Source organism: Gossypium hirsutum, chromosome A07 (genome assembly GCF_007990345.1).
Source record: "Gossypium hirsutum isolate 1008001.06 chromosome A07, Gossypium_hirsutum_v2.1, whole genome shotgun sequence".
Classification (NCBI taxonomy): Eukaryota; Viridiplantae; Streptophyta; class Magnoliopsida; order Malvales; family Malvaceae; genus Gossypium; species Gossypium hirsutum.
Window position 1 is genome coordinate 27,439,925 of NC_053430.1, and position 15,965 is coordinate 27,455,889.

General features: G+C 30.7%; 3 long non-coding RNA genes across 3 annotated transcripts; all 3 read left to right on the top strand.

Annotated features, from left to right (window-relative positions):
- Positions 1-1,228: 1,228 nt before the first annotated feature.
- On the top strand, positions 1,229-2,400 carry LOC121232248 (uncharacterized). Its single transcript, XR_005930597.1, has 3 exons — positions 1,229-1,333; positions 1,449-1,515; positions 1,785-2,400. It is a non-coding gene; the product is annotated as an uncharacterized lncRNA (long non-coding RNA).
- Positions 2,401-4,225: 1,825 nt separating this feature from the next.
- Positions 4,226-4,884, top strand: LOC121232249 (uncharacterized). Its single transcript, XR_005930598.1, has 3 exons — positions 4,226-4,323; positions 4,413-4,525; positions 4,643-4,884. It is a non-coding gene; the product is annotated as an uncharacterized lncRNA (long non-coding RNA).
- Positions 4,885-9,550: 4,666 nt separating this feature from the next.
- Positions 9,551-10,448, top strand: LOC107910009 (uncharacterized). Its single transcript, XR_001687430.2, has 2 exons — positions 9,551-10,222; positions 10,304-10,448. It is a non-coding gene; the product is annotated as an uncharacterized lncRNA (long non-coding RNA).
- Positions 10,449-15,965: the final 5,517 nt, after the last annotated feature.

The window sequence follows — 15,965 nt, forward strand, 5'->3', positions numbered from 1 at the left end:
CCCTTAATTTCTTTAATTCTCTAAACATATTAAGTGGAGTAGATCTATTATCTAAACATAAAATTAGATACAAATTCAATTATTGAAAACTTTTCGAATATTAAAATGACTGTGGATATATCATTTACTCAAAAAGAAAACAAAATAAATTGGATTAAAAGCTCCACCTAAAAGTTATTGCTATTATTAGCTATTAATATAGAGGGGGTTGTAACCGCCACCTAAGATCAAAGTCGGATGTAAAAGCTAATTAAGGCATTAACAGCCTAAAATCATCCCAGACCTTTCTTTAATGGCCTATCAACTCCCCTCTATGCAATGAAGATGGTTTCTGGTAGGCAGGATGATTTTTGTACCAAATAAACAAAACAAATTAACTCCATGTTTGGATGAATTCATGTGCAAGGTGATTCCAACCACCACCTTTAATGTGGTAGTGTCCCTTTTGATGTTACTTGGGAAAAAAATTAAATAAGACATCCAACCTTGTGAGAAACCGAACACCTGCACCGCTATCCTTGACCATCCCCTAAGAAAAGGAAAATAAGATTGGAGAAAATCAGACGATTGTTGCTGACTAGGTAAACCCCAACCGTGTCTCGATTCTAAGATTCTGTGACCGTACGAGCTACGCTACACCTTTCAAGAAAGAGGCATTTTTATAAAAATAACCTAAAAATTTAATTAATTATTAAAATTATTTATTTTTTTAATTAAACACGAAAATAACTTAAAATCTATAGTAAAAGTTGGTGGAGCCAAACATGTCACGTCAGTAACAGGAAAAAAAAATTAATTTTTTAGTGGAGGCTTGTAGAATGGCATCACCTGTATAAATATTAGAAAAATACTGTAATTTCTAAAAATATAACACCATGTTTGGTTGGGTTAGCCATTACACCCCGATTCGGTGGCCCCACCCAATACACCGTTTGGTTCACCGTTTACTGATTCGGAGGTTTTGCTATTCCTTGCCTATTCCCTCAACAGTTGTAATAAGTATTCCGGGCTTTTAGTTTGTAATAGCTATTCACCGTTTTCTTTTTTAATTTTGAGACCAAAATAGCCTGTTTCTTCTCCCCAAAAATTTCCCATCGATTTCATATCCTCAAATCAAGCCAAATCGATTCGCCTTCACATTTTCACATATTCTTCCAGCCAAATCGATTCGCCTTCATCTTCTTCCAGCCAAAGGTATGCTGGCAGCCAAAGGGCTTCACCATTCTTCCGCTTCTTGCAGCGACTGGGAAACAGTAGCGGGAAGGGAGGTAATCTTTTTCTGCCCTCATCAAGCTTCATCCTCTCCGACTTTTCCCTTCCATTGATTGCAGAGGTAATCTGTTTACTTCTTTTCTTCATTGATTTTTCCTTCTTACGTTTGAAAACTTAAAACCGATTTCTGCCCTCAGCTCCATCTTCTCCTACGTTTTTGCTCTTCATTTTATCAGGAACGAAAAATGTCATCACTTTCACATATTTGAACTTCCAGCACCGCCGCCTGCGCCTCTACTACCAGTGAGAATAGCTTGTCTCCTTTCCTTTAATTTCTAGGCTTCAGATCTTTATCTATGTTTCCGATTATCCTAAATTTTAGTGTTTTTAATTTATTTAGTTTAAAATTTTGATTTAGCTCCAATCTTTTCTTTTTCTATCTGTGTTTATTTCGTTGTAATATTAATAAATTTTATAATATTTTCTGTTAATGCCACTATGCAGTATCAATTAAGCATTTTTTTACATTTATTTCTAATTATAAATTTAGCGAAGCATTTAATTTTGTTTAGAACTTTCGAGAAGGATTTTGATGAGGTGAAGAAACTATGGCAAGCAATTCAGGAAGAGGATACCCTACAAATGGTTCCATCTATGTTTGTAATTTACCTGAGGGAACTGATGAAAGTATGTTAGCTGAGTATTTTCGAACCATTGGCTTCAGAACTTGAACTTCTCCAGAAGTGCATAATTAAAAGTTTAGAGTTTATGCAGTAGTTAACATTTACTTTGCAGTAATTGTAGAAGTTTGGGGTTTTACTTGATCTCTTTAGTCAAATAAGATAATGGACAAGAGGAGAAATAGTAAGTTTCATTATCTTTTTTCAAGTTCTCATAGATTTCCAACATCATAAAGCTGTCATTGCTATCTTTGCTTTTTCCTGAAAACATCAAATCAGAAGCTTGTAAGCAATATGAACCTGCAATTGTAATTTGTGTTTTTAGATGTATCTTGATGGTGTTTCATGTTTTCAGTAGGAAAAATAATGAAATTTCGTTTTCAAATATTGCTTCTATACTGCGGCTAGCATCCGAATCCTATGTTTTTGATTAATGTGATAAGTGATAATTATGTTTATTATATGTATATCTAGAGGGAGATTTGTTAATGTTTGCCATGAAATTATATGATAATATGGTAAGAAGGAAATTTTGTGAAAATATGTTGAAAACCAATGCTAGTTGTTTGAATGAATGAAGTCAAACAGTTATGCATTGAATATATATATATATATATATATGCATATAGCAGAGTTATGCATATGCATTGGATATATGGTTTTTCTTGTATTGCGCAGATTCTTGGTTGCTTGACTGTTGTTACATTTTTCGGTGCAAGCAACTCGGATGAGACTGAATCAGTAATGAAGTTACTTTGGGACTTAATTAATCCTGGAACTGACTCTAGTGTATGAATTTTAACTGATATTTTTATCTATATATTCTGTAATTTAAATTGGAGCCTAAAAGGATAGGTTTCCTTCTATGTCTCATCAGATTGAAAGGAAAGATTCACTAGCCATTTTAACTGTCATGATATCCGCTTGGTCCTTTCTTCTTTTTACCATTGATGGGTGGAGGCTAAGTCACAAAAATTGGCAAGGGTGAGCCTTTTAATTAAAAAGTCTCATTTATTGTAAATTTTTAACAATTACAACCTCTAGATAGTTATCGTCTTTCTTTTTGTTTTCCATCTACAAACAAATTTGAAATGTCATTGATAGATCTGCAAATTTGGATGCAGGGCAATTACATACTTCTCCAACATATTAGACAGTAACGATGAAGCACTATGTGCAACAGCATGTGAGGCTCTTGCTTTAGTATTTGAATCCAACTGTCTGGAGAAATTCTCAAGTAAAACCAAGGATTCAAACAAAGAACTTAAGGACAACATTATAAAGCAACTCAGAAGCCGGTTGTCAGAAACAGGAAATGAAAGAATTTCTAGTCAAGATCCAAGAACAGGGTTCAATTCTGCCTCGGCTACTTTAGATTTCCTAGAGGTACTGATTTGACTTTGTTTTATGCATATATTTAATATATTGTATCTTGAGCTGTCATAATAGTCTTAATAACTTTCAGGATGAGAAATGTGCAATCTCATGGATATTTTCATTGAAAAATTCATCTTTTGTCTTTATATTGTTGATTTACTTTTCTGGGCTGGCTTTGTGTAGCTGATCATTTACCTTAATTCCAGCAGTAAACAGGCTGATTTTCCAATGTTTCTATTTCATATAAATGCACTTTTTAGGACTTATTTGGCACATGAATGACCATATTAATTCTTTTTCATGGATTTTTCTCTCAAACCTTTCTAATTATTGTTGTTGTTGATATTTTGATAGACATTATTACTATTTACATTTTTTAAGCAAACCAATGTCAAGTATTGATTTTGAGTTTAGAAAAGCAAAGATACTCCACATCTATAACTGGATGTAATTGATGAGCGTTAGATATAGGTATGTACTTGACATACCCTTGAGTGAATTCACCAATTTTATATTCTGATTTTGCTCGAGTAAATGTCATTAAGTTACCTTGTGCAAAAGATGAATTTGCCTCACCAACATTTGTCAAAGTCCTTGTGCATATTTGAGATGGTCTTAATTTGACAGAAAATGAAGTATAGTTTAACTCTCCTTGCGGTTTACTTGGCTTTTCTTAGCACTTGGCTGATCTATATGCAGGCATCCCAATATATAATATAGAATTCACCATGAGGCTTTATTCTAACAGCCATCCTGTCTGTGGGAAATCTCTCTCAAGTTATAATGAACAAAAAATAGAAGAAGAAATTCGTTCATATGATCATTTCTGCAAAAGAAATTATAATCCAAATGTTGCACATCAAAGTTACCAAAAAACAACCTTCCAATTCTCCATTTGATAAGTTGCACAGTAATAGGTCTCTGTTCTATGCTAAAAGCAATCCAATTCCTTGAAACAAATGAACTTCAAGAGGCTTACATTGACAGATATCACAATTGACATTCCACGCGTTCCCAAGAACAAATGGGTTGATCGAAGCTATGGAGAAGGCTGGTAAGGACGACGACAGCTTTCACCAGCATTTGTAATGTTGTTTCTTGAAGATATGTTTTCTTTCTTATCACTCTTATGTTAACTTACAGATGTTAAGAACAAATGGGAAAGTAGCTCGTGGGGTAGAAAGTTGATTGTCCAGAAGAGAAGAGCATCTCTCAACGACTTTGATAGGTTCAAGCTTATGTTGGCTAAGATCAAGGTCAGTTTCCGATACACCCCCTATTGTGTCTACCCGTTTTATACCAGAGTTCTTTTCTTGAAAGCACTTCCTCAAAACTTCAATCGAAGCTTGACGAGCTGTAATACGGTTTTGCAGAGGTCTGGAGTCATCAAGCAAGAACTTGCTAAGCTGAAAAAGGAGAATGCATCTTGAATTTGATATTGAATCATGGATTTTTGTTAGTTTTTGTCATCAAACATTCTGCAGGTTGTTCTTTTTTGTAATTTTTTCTTTTATTTACAAATGATTAAAAAGATTAAAGATCAGTTGAGAGATCTTTGTTTGCTATATTACATATTTTATAGTGAGTTTAATAGCAGGATATTGCTTTGCTTGCTACAATTTTTCGTATCAAAATTCTGGTATTTATTTATATTCCCTTTATAGCATAATGAAAAATAAGACACTTAAGCTGTTTAAGTTTATAAGCTTCAAAATAAAAAGTTTTGATGTATTGTTTAGACAAACTCGAGCTGCTCAAGCTAGATATCGAGTTAATTATCTTACCTTAATTTATGTGTGTATATACTAAGTTTTGCTGATAATAAATATTAACCATTCATTCAGATAATTTTCCTATACATATGTATTTGTGTATATAAAATCATGCATTTATAAAGTAATAAAACACTGTCCAATACAACCAAGCATTTGGTTTAAATGATTGATACATGATCAAAACAAAAAGAATAAGAAACAAAGAATGAGTAACAAACAGTTACATGTTAATTTTAATATTAATTATTTCAAATGATCTTTTATTAAATTCATATAAGAATTTGAGTAAATTATAGTATCATATATTATGATTTGAGTAAATTCATATAAGAATATTGATTATTAAGAATTTTATTAAATTATATATTTTAATTATAATATATTTAATAATAATTATGTTAATTTATATTTTATAGTATCATATATTATGATTTGAGTAAATTCATATAAGAATATTGATTATTAAGAATTTTATTAAATTATATATTTTAATTATAATATATTTAATAATAATTATGTTTAAATATGATTAAATTATTTATTATTGATATTAATAATCTTATTAAAATTTAAATAACAATAAAAATAATCATTTACCAAAACAAATTTATGCTAAGGGTATTCTAGTCATTTTAGTTTTTTCCATTATGCTATTACACCTCTATTCCATTCAACCAAACACAAGATTACTATTACGCCTCTATTCCATTACATTCAACCAAACAGTTGATTTGCTATTACACCTCTATTCCAATACACCTCTAATCCATTACACCTCTAATCCAATACACTTCTAATCCAATACAGCGAACCAAACGTGCCCTAAGAGATTTTAAAAAAAAAATTCATTTTTTGGTGGAGTCAATTCATTTGGCGCCACCAGCCTAACACCTTGTTATTTTTTTTTAAACTTTTAACTTTTATCTTTATCCTTGTTTATTTTATTTATTATTAATTTTGAAAAATTTGAAATGTATATTTGAAATGTTTTATAATATATATTTAAAATATTATAAAACAAATAATAAATTTGAAAGGTGATATCTTTAAAAATAATATATTTTAAATAATTGAAAAAACATAATTTCAAATATTATAAAATAAATTAAAAAATATTTAAATTTTAAAATAAACATTTAAAATATTATAAAACTAATAATGGATTTGAAAGATCATATATTTAAAATATTTAAATATTTTATATTATTAAAAATATATTTAATATTTAAAAAGTAATATTTAAAATTTTAAAAAATAATTTCAAAAATATATATTTAGAATTTTAAAAAAATATATATTATAAAAAATTTTAAATATACATTTTAAATTTTTTAAAATTAATAATAAAAAATAAATAAAATAAATAAGGATAAAGACAAAACTTAATAAAAGTTAAAAAAAAGAAAGAAAGGACAAAAGTTAAAAAAAGTTTTTTAAAAAAAATAATAGGGTATCAGGTAATTTGGTGGCCCAAATGAATTGGTTCTACCAAAAAATAGAAATTTTTTTAAAGTCCCTATATTTTTAAAAATTATAATATTTCACTGGTATTTATACAAGTAGTGCCATTTTACATAGCTCCATCAAAAAATTAATTTTTTTCCTTGTTATTGACGTGTCATGTTGGTGAAGCCAAATTTTTTGGCTTCATCAACTTTTAGATCATTTTCGTGTTTAATTAAAAAAATAAATTATTTTAATAATTAATTAATTTTTTTGAGTTATTTTTTATAAAAAAGCCAACGAAAGAGCAATAAATTATGTCCACATACCATTTCCGTGTGCTGTCTGGCTTGTTTAGGAATCACATGTCTGCGCTGGTAGAGTTAAGTATGACATCAAAGAACTTCATGTTAACTTCAGTTAGCCACCCTCCAGGGTAGAGGTGGTCCAAGGTTCTTTGGTGCCCACGCCGCGTTCAATGCTAGCTGCCACTGTCTGTCAAAAGCCTCTAAAATGGAGGATTGGACAAATATGGGACTTGAAAAAAGGGGATTAGGTAAATTTTAAGACATTTTTTTATATGGCCAAGCCTTGGGCAAGAATTTTTGACTCCAGTTCATCTCGAATATATTATGTTACAAAAATACTTTATTAATTATATATGTTAAATAACAATTATATATATTTATATTAAATTAATAATTTAATAATAATTAAACTTATTATCCAAAATTAAACGTTTGATCGAATCGAGTGAAAAAATTTTAAGTTAATCGAGTTCACGGGTCCTATTTTATTATCTTAATTCAATTTAAATTTTTTTTCGAATAGAGTCGAGTGAAATTAAATTTAACTCGAGTCGAATCGAGTAAAATTATTCAAGTTAAATTAAAAAAATAAACATGTTAAATAAAAATATTGTTATAGTATAACTAATTCCATATTAGAGCATATAAATTTAAAATAATATATATTTAAAAAAAATTTCAAAGCAAAAAAAATGATACTTGATTATTTTAGAAATTTTTAAATTTTTTTAACTTTTTAGAATTTTTTTAAAAAATTATAATTTTTTAAAATATAAATTTTAAAATTTTTATGAATATTTTGAATTTTAAAATTTTTTTTGAAATTTTGGAAATTATTTTAAATTATTTTTTTTAATTTTTGTTGTGAGAGGCCAATTTGCTCATTTTTAAAGTTGACAACGATAAAAAAAGTATTTATTAGGGGTGAGCATTCAATTGAATCGGATCGAATCGAATGAAAAAATTTCGAGTTAATCGAGTTGACGAATCATATTTTATCATCCCAATTTGATTTGAAATTTTCTCGAATCGAGTTGAGTGAGATGAAATTCTAATCGTATCGAATATATTTGTTCGAGTTAAATTTTAAAAAATAATTTTGGGTCCTTGTAACCATTGTCACCCATTGTAATAAAATTTGTCCACCTTAATCAAAATTTTTATTAATTTTCATCACCTCATAATTTATTTAATAAACTTTTATATACAGGTTAGTTTCTTTGCTTGCTTAGTTGTTTCAATTATCTTCAGATTCTTGTCACTACGTATTTTGGAATTAAAAAATATATTAAATGTAAAAATGTGATTTTTTAATAAAAGTTATTTTAAAGATAAAATGTGAAATTGATACAAATATAAAATTTTAACATGAATATTTAATGGCATAATTAATAATTCAATTTTAATATAAATATTCAATATGACTAAACAATTCAATAATGTAAATAATATAAAATGCGAAATTTAATTTAATAATATAAATAGTAGATATAAATAAAATTATTACTATTTATGTTTAGTGATTTTTTTAGATAATTTTGATTTTTTATTTGAGAATAAAGGGTGAGAAGTAAAAGTTTAGGGGGAAAATAAAAAGTTTTGGGGATTAAAAGTTTGAGGGAAAGTAAATAAATAGGGGGAGTAAAATTTTAGAGGAAAAATATTTAAAAAAATTGAGGGGGGATGAGTTTGGGAGTAAAATTTTGAGAAAAAATAAATATGATAGGAAAATTTTGGTAGGAAATAGATTTTGGATAGATTGGGGGGTTAGGATAGAAAATGAGTAAAAGTTTTGGGAGAAAGTAGAAAGGAATAAAAGTTTTGAGGAAAAAATAAAAAGGTTTGGAAGTTTGGGATAAAAATATAAAATATTATAGTTTGATATTTGAATTATTCGAATTATTCGAGTTATTCGAATTCGAAAACTCAACTTGATTCGAACTCGAAATTCGAAAAAAATTCGATTAACTCAAATAACTCGATTAACTCAAATAACTCGATTCATTTAACTCAAAACTCGAATTTTTTTCGATTTTTTCGAGTCGAATCGAGTTGTGCTCACCCTAGTATTTACAGCAATTTTTTATTCAAATTATTCAGAGTTCCTAGAGCTCCTTGTAAAGCTTGTTGGAAAACCCGTTGTCGGACTTGATTAATCGCTCTTTGTTGTTCAAAATAAATGGTTTCATTTTTGTAATTTTCTAATTGTTCCAAAATCTTATAAGTTGAATTAATCAAATTCAATTTTTCTCGTTCTATCTCAGAGTATCCATTCACTCGAAACTGATCCAATTTGAAACCCAAAAAGAGTTATCCGAGTTGACTCAAATAATTTAAATAACTCGAAATTTATTTTTTTCCGATTTTTTCGAATTAAATTGAGTTTTGATCACCCCTACCCAAAACCTAAAAAAAAAGCTTACCCAACTAAAATTTAAAATTTTAAAAAATATATTTAATGCAATAAAATATTTATTATATTTCTTTGTGTTTTTTAATATAACAAAAAATTACTATATTTATAATAGTGTTTTTTTAATATAAATACTTTTTAATATGTTAGAAAAATTTTATTTTAGCGTTTTTAATGCATTTAGTGTATTATATTTTTTTAAAAATATTTTAAATAAAAAATAATTTAAGAAATCAAATACGAGTAGACTAGATTTACTTTTCTTAAATTTAACCAACACATGAATACATTTATGCAATGCAGAACAATAAACAATAAGTAACATAATTTTAATTTTTTTTTGAAATAACACAACTGGAGTATATTAATTAATAAATAAATAACAATCTAACAACAGTAGTAAATGGAAAACTGAAACCCCTTAAACAGTCAAACTGCATGTCGTAAAAATAAAAACTATACCCTAACCTAATTAATGAACTCTGTCATTTGAAAAGACATATCACAATCAAAATTCATGGCTCTTAGAATCAGAAGCATTCAACAATGGCCTGAAATCCCCACTACCTATTTTCTCCTCCTGACTCTTACTTTCCTTCACTACTGTTTTCCCCAATCGGTGAGCAACCTAACAATACCTTGAACCTGATTTTCATTTTACAATACTAGAGATGCTCCCCCAACCATTCCTCGTGGATTTTTCTCCACTGCCTCTTTTGCAAAATCCGGCACCCCGTCAAGCAGATAAGTCTTCCCTTCAACCCTTAATCCTTCAATGGCCAAAAGATGAGCCACTTGGTTCCCCTGCCTCTGAATATGCGAGAATCCACAGTTTTTAAATCTCTTCCTCAAAGAGTATGTAAGCACTGGTGCATGAACCATCATTCTTGTTTGCTACTTGTTTCTTTATCACCGTAAGCGAATCGCCTTCGATCACCACATCTTGAAACCCCAAATTAATTCTCAATTGGATTGCTTGGAGACATGCAATAGCGTCCGTAGCAAACCCTGTTGGTATGTGATTATTAATAATTATTGTTGACCCCAGAACAACCCCTTTTGATTTTTGATAACAATCCCCGAGCATGATTTCAGGGAATGAGCTTGAAAAGCCCCATCAAAACTTACCTTGATGAAAGTTTCTCTGGAGGCCTCCATCTTACAATCTCAACTCTCATAGCGTGTGACAGTTTGTTTAAGGCATCTAATTTTTTTAATTGAGCTTTAATCCTTTCTACTATTGCTTGAGCCTGATTTTTAATCCCATCCTGCATATATTTATTTCTTTCAGTCCATAACACCTAAAAAGTACACCCCACCATCTTGCAAATCTAGTTAGATGAGGTAGAAAATAAATTATCAAGTCAATCCTGAAAGATAAGACTAGTGAACTCCATATGCCAGTAAATGTTTAATCTATTTCACATTTCTACTGTAGTGATATAATCATGAAACGAGTGCTCTATAGTTTCCGGGCCATTCAGACACCTTGGGCAGCCTAGAGACCCCACTAATCTTCTATTGTAGAGGTTGTAGAAATTAGCAATATAATTTTGAAAAATCCTCTAGACTGTAATTTTTATCTTCTTTGGCAAGTTAAGTTTCCACAACTTCTTGAAAAAATTTGTATAATTTATTTAATTCTAGTAAATCCTAGATAAAAATGAATTTTGTATAAGAATGTTGTACCCATTACGAACCGAGAATACCCCAGATGCTTCACCTCACCAACCAATTGAATCCTTCTGAAGTGTTTGTGCTAAAGGAATACACAGAATTTTCCTTGCTTCCTCAATACTAAACATACTAGTAATCAACTGAAAATTCCACTACCCAGTTTGTTGATAAATTAAATTAGAGAAATTTGTTATATTTTGGCCAGTAGATCTTCTCTGACTTTTGTGACCCTTCAATCCAAGAACCCACGCCTTTGTCCAAACATTAATTTTGGAACCAGTACCCACACACCAGCATAAACCCTCTCGGAGTAATCCCTTTACAGACCATATACTCTTCCAAGTATAAGATATGTAAGCTCCCAAGTTTGAATTCATGAAACTCGACTCCGGGTAATACTTTGTTTTTAGCAATCTTTCCAATAACGTGTTTGTATTAGTCATTAAATGCCAACCTTGCTTTGCCAGAAGCGCCAAATTAAACTTTGTTAAACTTCAAAAATCCATTCCTCTATTATCCTTGAGATCACATAAATTCAACCACTCACACTAATGAATCTCTTTCAACAAATACCTCATTCAACAAATTAAAAGCTTGTTTCTTTTTTCATCCAACCATTTTAGGAAAGCCTAAATATTTTTTTGGGTCTGATGAAAAATGTACCTCTAATTCTTCAGAGATCATTCTTCTTTGTTATTATTGTATGTTTGAACTGTAAAAAATAATTGATTTATCAAAGTTAACACATTAGCCTAAACTTCTCTCATACTGTTGTAAAATCTGCTTAAGACCAAGGCTCCTTCCCTTGTGGCTTCACCAAAAAAAAAAAAAACAATTATTGGAAAATAATAAATGAGATATTTCTTGCACTCCACGATAGATTTTTTCCCTTTTTAATAAACTATTTTTTCCCTTTTTAATAAACTATCCCTCATCGCTAATCTCATAAGGGTTGAAAGACCCTCACTACATATTAGAAAAAGATAAGGGCTAAGTGGATTACCTTGTGTAAGGCCCCTAGTTGGTGTAACGACCTCTCTTGTTTCCCTATTAAACATTACGAAATAAGAAACCGTACTAATGCATTCCATAATGAAATAAACCCAACCAGTTGAAAATTTAATTTTTAGCATTACTTCCCTCGAGAACATCTACTTCACTCTATCGTACGCTTTACTCATATCAAGTTTCAATACCAAAAAGTCTCCTTCCGATTCTTCTCTGTTTGAAGGCATTCAAAACCTCATAAGCTAAAAGAACATTATCCATGATTTGTCGACCCAGAACAAAAGCATTTTGTGCCTCATTGATACAATCATTCAACACTTTCTCGAATCAGTTTACCACTATTTTCTAGATAATTTTATAAAGAACCAAATATAGACTAATAGGTCGAAAATGCGCTAACATGGTCGGATTCATAATTTTTGGAATAAGAACAATGTGAGTACGATTGATCTCTGATAAAGAAGTGCCTCCATTAAGAATATCTAGACAAAAGGAACCAACATCTTGGCCTACAATATGCCAATACTTCTAATAGAACAAAGCGAGTATACTATTAAGACTCAAAGCTTTAGTTGGACCAATCTTTTTTAGCGCAACAAGAATCTTCTCCCATTCATATTTTGATGATAAGATCCTGTTTTGCTCCTCCGTTATACACTGTCTCATCCCTTCTAAAATATGATCCAAGTTGTTAGAACCTTGAGATGAGAAATGATCAAAGAGATAAGTATTTGCTATATTTAACATACCTCATTGCTTCGTTATAGTCCTTCCGTCCTCACCTTGTAACCCCTTAATCTAATTTTTTCGAGGACGTTGAAATGCAAATCGATGAAAAAATGTCGTATTTTAGTCCCCTAATTTCAGCCAATTAGCTTTCTCCATTTGCTCCTAATAACATTTTACCTTGTCTATTTCCAAATTAAGTGTCACTTTTGTATCCAAAAGCTCCGTAATATTCATATCATCTCCGATCCCCAAATTCAAATTACCTAATTTTCTCCGAAGTGTTTCTAAATTACCCCTCTTTCTCTTTTTCAACGAATCAGCCCAGTTCTGCAAATCTAAACATAAAAATTCCAGACGCTCAGGAACAGTCCCCCATTGGCACTCCATAATCTATGAATCTTAAGCTCACAAAACTTCTCTAAAGTCCACCATGATTCAAAGCGAAATTTCTACCGTGGTTTCTCCGTATCCTATTGTTTAGTAGTTAAAAGCAATGGACAATGGTCAAAAAACAAATGTGTCAAATGGAAAAGAAAAAAGTCAGGAAATTTCAACCACCAAGTCGAGTTCGCCACTCCTCTATCCAACCTTTCTCTAATGTTGTTTTCTGCAAAGTTCCATTTTTCCCATGTAAACCATAATCCTTCATATCCCAAGTCTTCAAGCTGACACGCAATCAAAATATCTCGGAACTCCTTCATACGCTCTTCCTCCCATGGTAACCTACCATTCTTCTCATAGGAATAAATAATCTCATTAAAATCTTCCTATACTATCCAAGGAAAACTTTGATCTTAACCCAACATTTCAAGAGATTCTAAACCTCTAACCGCCCTTACCTCAGGAGAGCCATAGAAACTCGTCATTATTCATTTTCCCCATCTGATTTTTCTTGAATCTCCACATTTATGTGATGCTTTGAAAAACTCTTTAAACTTACAGATACATCTCCATTCTATCCCAAACAAATCCCACCTTTCGTACCTTCAACTGGTCCATTAATTTCATTGTAAAACCCACATTTTGTATGAACACCCTCCATCTTTTGTGAATCCAACTTCGTCTCCATATAGAAGACAATTTGGGGATAAGTAAGTTTCAGCATATTTTGAAGCCTTCTAATTACTCGCGGACTCCCCAACTTGCGAACATTCCAGCATAAGAGTTTCATTGCTGCCAATCAGCTTGCCCTATGGCAACCATCGATAATTCTAAGAGAAGAGTCTGCATACTCTCTTCAGCTACCATCAATGCATCTGAACTACCAGAACCATTAGTAGTAGAAATCATTTGTTTAATTCACGTTTTGCCATTGAGACCTGCTGTTGGATTTTCCTCTAAATTGTGTATCGTCAAATCCTGTCCGTGCCCAATTGACTAACCTAATCGCTCTCTACTTTCCATATTCAGATTACCTTTCAAATTTATACCTAAGACTAGGTTAACTTGATTTTTATAATCCGATAGTATAGTACCCAGAGAACCTTCTGACTTACCATCCTCCCTCAGCCAAATACTCAGCGCCATAACCGCCCTCATTGTCTGAGCCCATAATGAAATATCCCATCCCATATCTCTCTCTTGGAAATTGTTATTCAATTGAACTAGACAGAAGTTATCCCCATGCCCCGACGGCCACATAAGAAACAAAATAATATGAGTTTCTCATATTGGAATTTCACATAAATAAATTTACTAGGAGAAAGCTGAAGTTACTTTTTTCGTTTTAGTGGCAAACGTACATCAATCTTTACCCGAATACGCATATATTGTTTTACCCCTCTAATAAATTGCCTTGAATCATACTCTTCAAACACCCTAATAAAATTACCAAACTATTTTGCAACCACTTCAGAGAAGAATCTCGACGAAAGATAGTGGATTTGAACCCAAAAAAATGAATAAATTAACGCAATTTACATCGGATCTTCATTCCTTTCCATATTCTGAAAAACCAACAAATGATTATTAAACATCCACGGCGCACCATTAACTACTTGATCGTTATCCACCCTATTATAAAATCGAAACAAATAGCGTTTCTCCCTCAAATCTGAGATCTACACCCCCAAAGAGTGCCATAGATTTGCCAACGTATTCCTCATTTTCAGGAAGTGAACAACATTAGCCGTAAGAAAGCATCTAACAAAAAAAAAATATTTGGGCCTGCACCTTAACTCTAGCTTGAATCTGCCATACTTCATCTTCTTCATTGTTGATATTCAAACCCTTCATTGCGTTTTCCATTGATCAAAGCCCTTAAGAATTCAACGTTAAATCCAACAATTTGTTACTTTTTCATTTTTTTAAAAAGATAAAATAAAATAAAAGAACTCTAAAATTAAAACTTAGAAACCAAGAAACGTGCCACAATAGAGCAAAAGAAAAAACATAGAAAATGTGTCATATTGGCTAATTGAATTTACACAAATTTAATTTAGACATCCTATTTTTTTTTAGGCGTAAGCCAAAATTAGCCTATAACGTTTGGTTATCTGGTCACTTTGGCCCTCTATATTTTTTTTGGAGCACTTTGGCCCCTAACGTTTTAGTGGTCAATTTGGTCTATTTTTAACAGACATGCTGACGTGGCCATTAGTTGATTAACGACATTGATTTAAATTTTTTTATTCCACCAAGGCGCCAACACATTTCATACCTAATTAAAATTAAAAATAATTAAAAAAAACAATTGAACCAGATCTTCTAAAAAAGCCCAATCCTAAAAACAAAAAAACTCTTGAACTAGTTAATCAAAAGAGAGAGAGAGAGAGAGAAGACAATGAACACTAACTCGAGAAATTAAAAAATTTGTGTAAAAAAAGATTACCCAAAGGCTGTTGCAGAATCGCATTTGATTTTGGATGATATTTTAGGGTATGTTTTTAAAAGTTTTCACTTTGAAAATGTTATGTATGTTATTTCGATTCATGTTTAGGGTTTTTGAGTTTGAGGATTTAGGGTTTTAGGTTGTCGAATTTGGAGATTTTGATTTAAGGTTGTCGAATTTGAGGATTTGGGTTAGGGGTTCTAATTTTAGGGATTTTGTTTAGGGTTTTTTTATTTTCGAATTTTCGTTCAAGGTTTTTGAATTTTGGGATTTCTGTTTATTATTTTCAATTTTTGAGACATTGGTTTAGGCTTATCAATTTGGCTACTAATTGAAAGAGGAATTTTTGTGTATTTTAGTTTTTTTTTGTTTATGGTTTTTTATTTGGGGACTAAAAATAAGAAAACTTTTTGGTTTTGGGGTTTATTGGTTAAGGGATTTTGATTTCGATAGTGATAGTGATAGTGGTCGACCCCAACATTTGACAAATTTGAATGTTTGATTATACCTTTT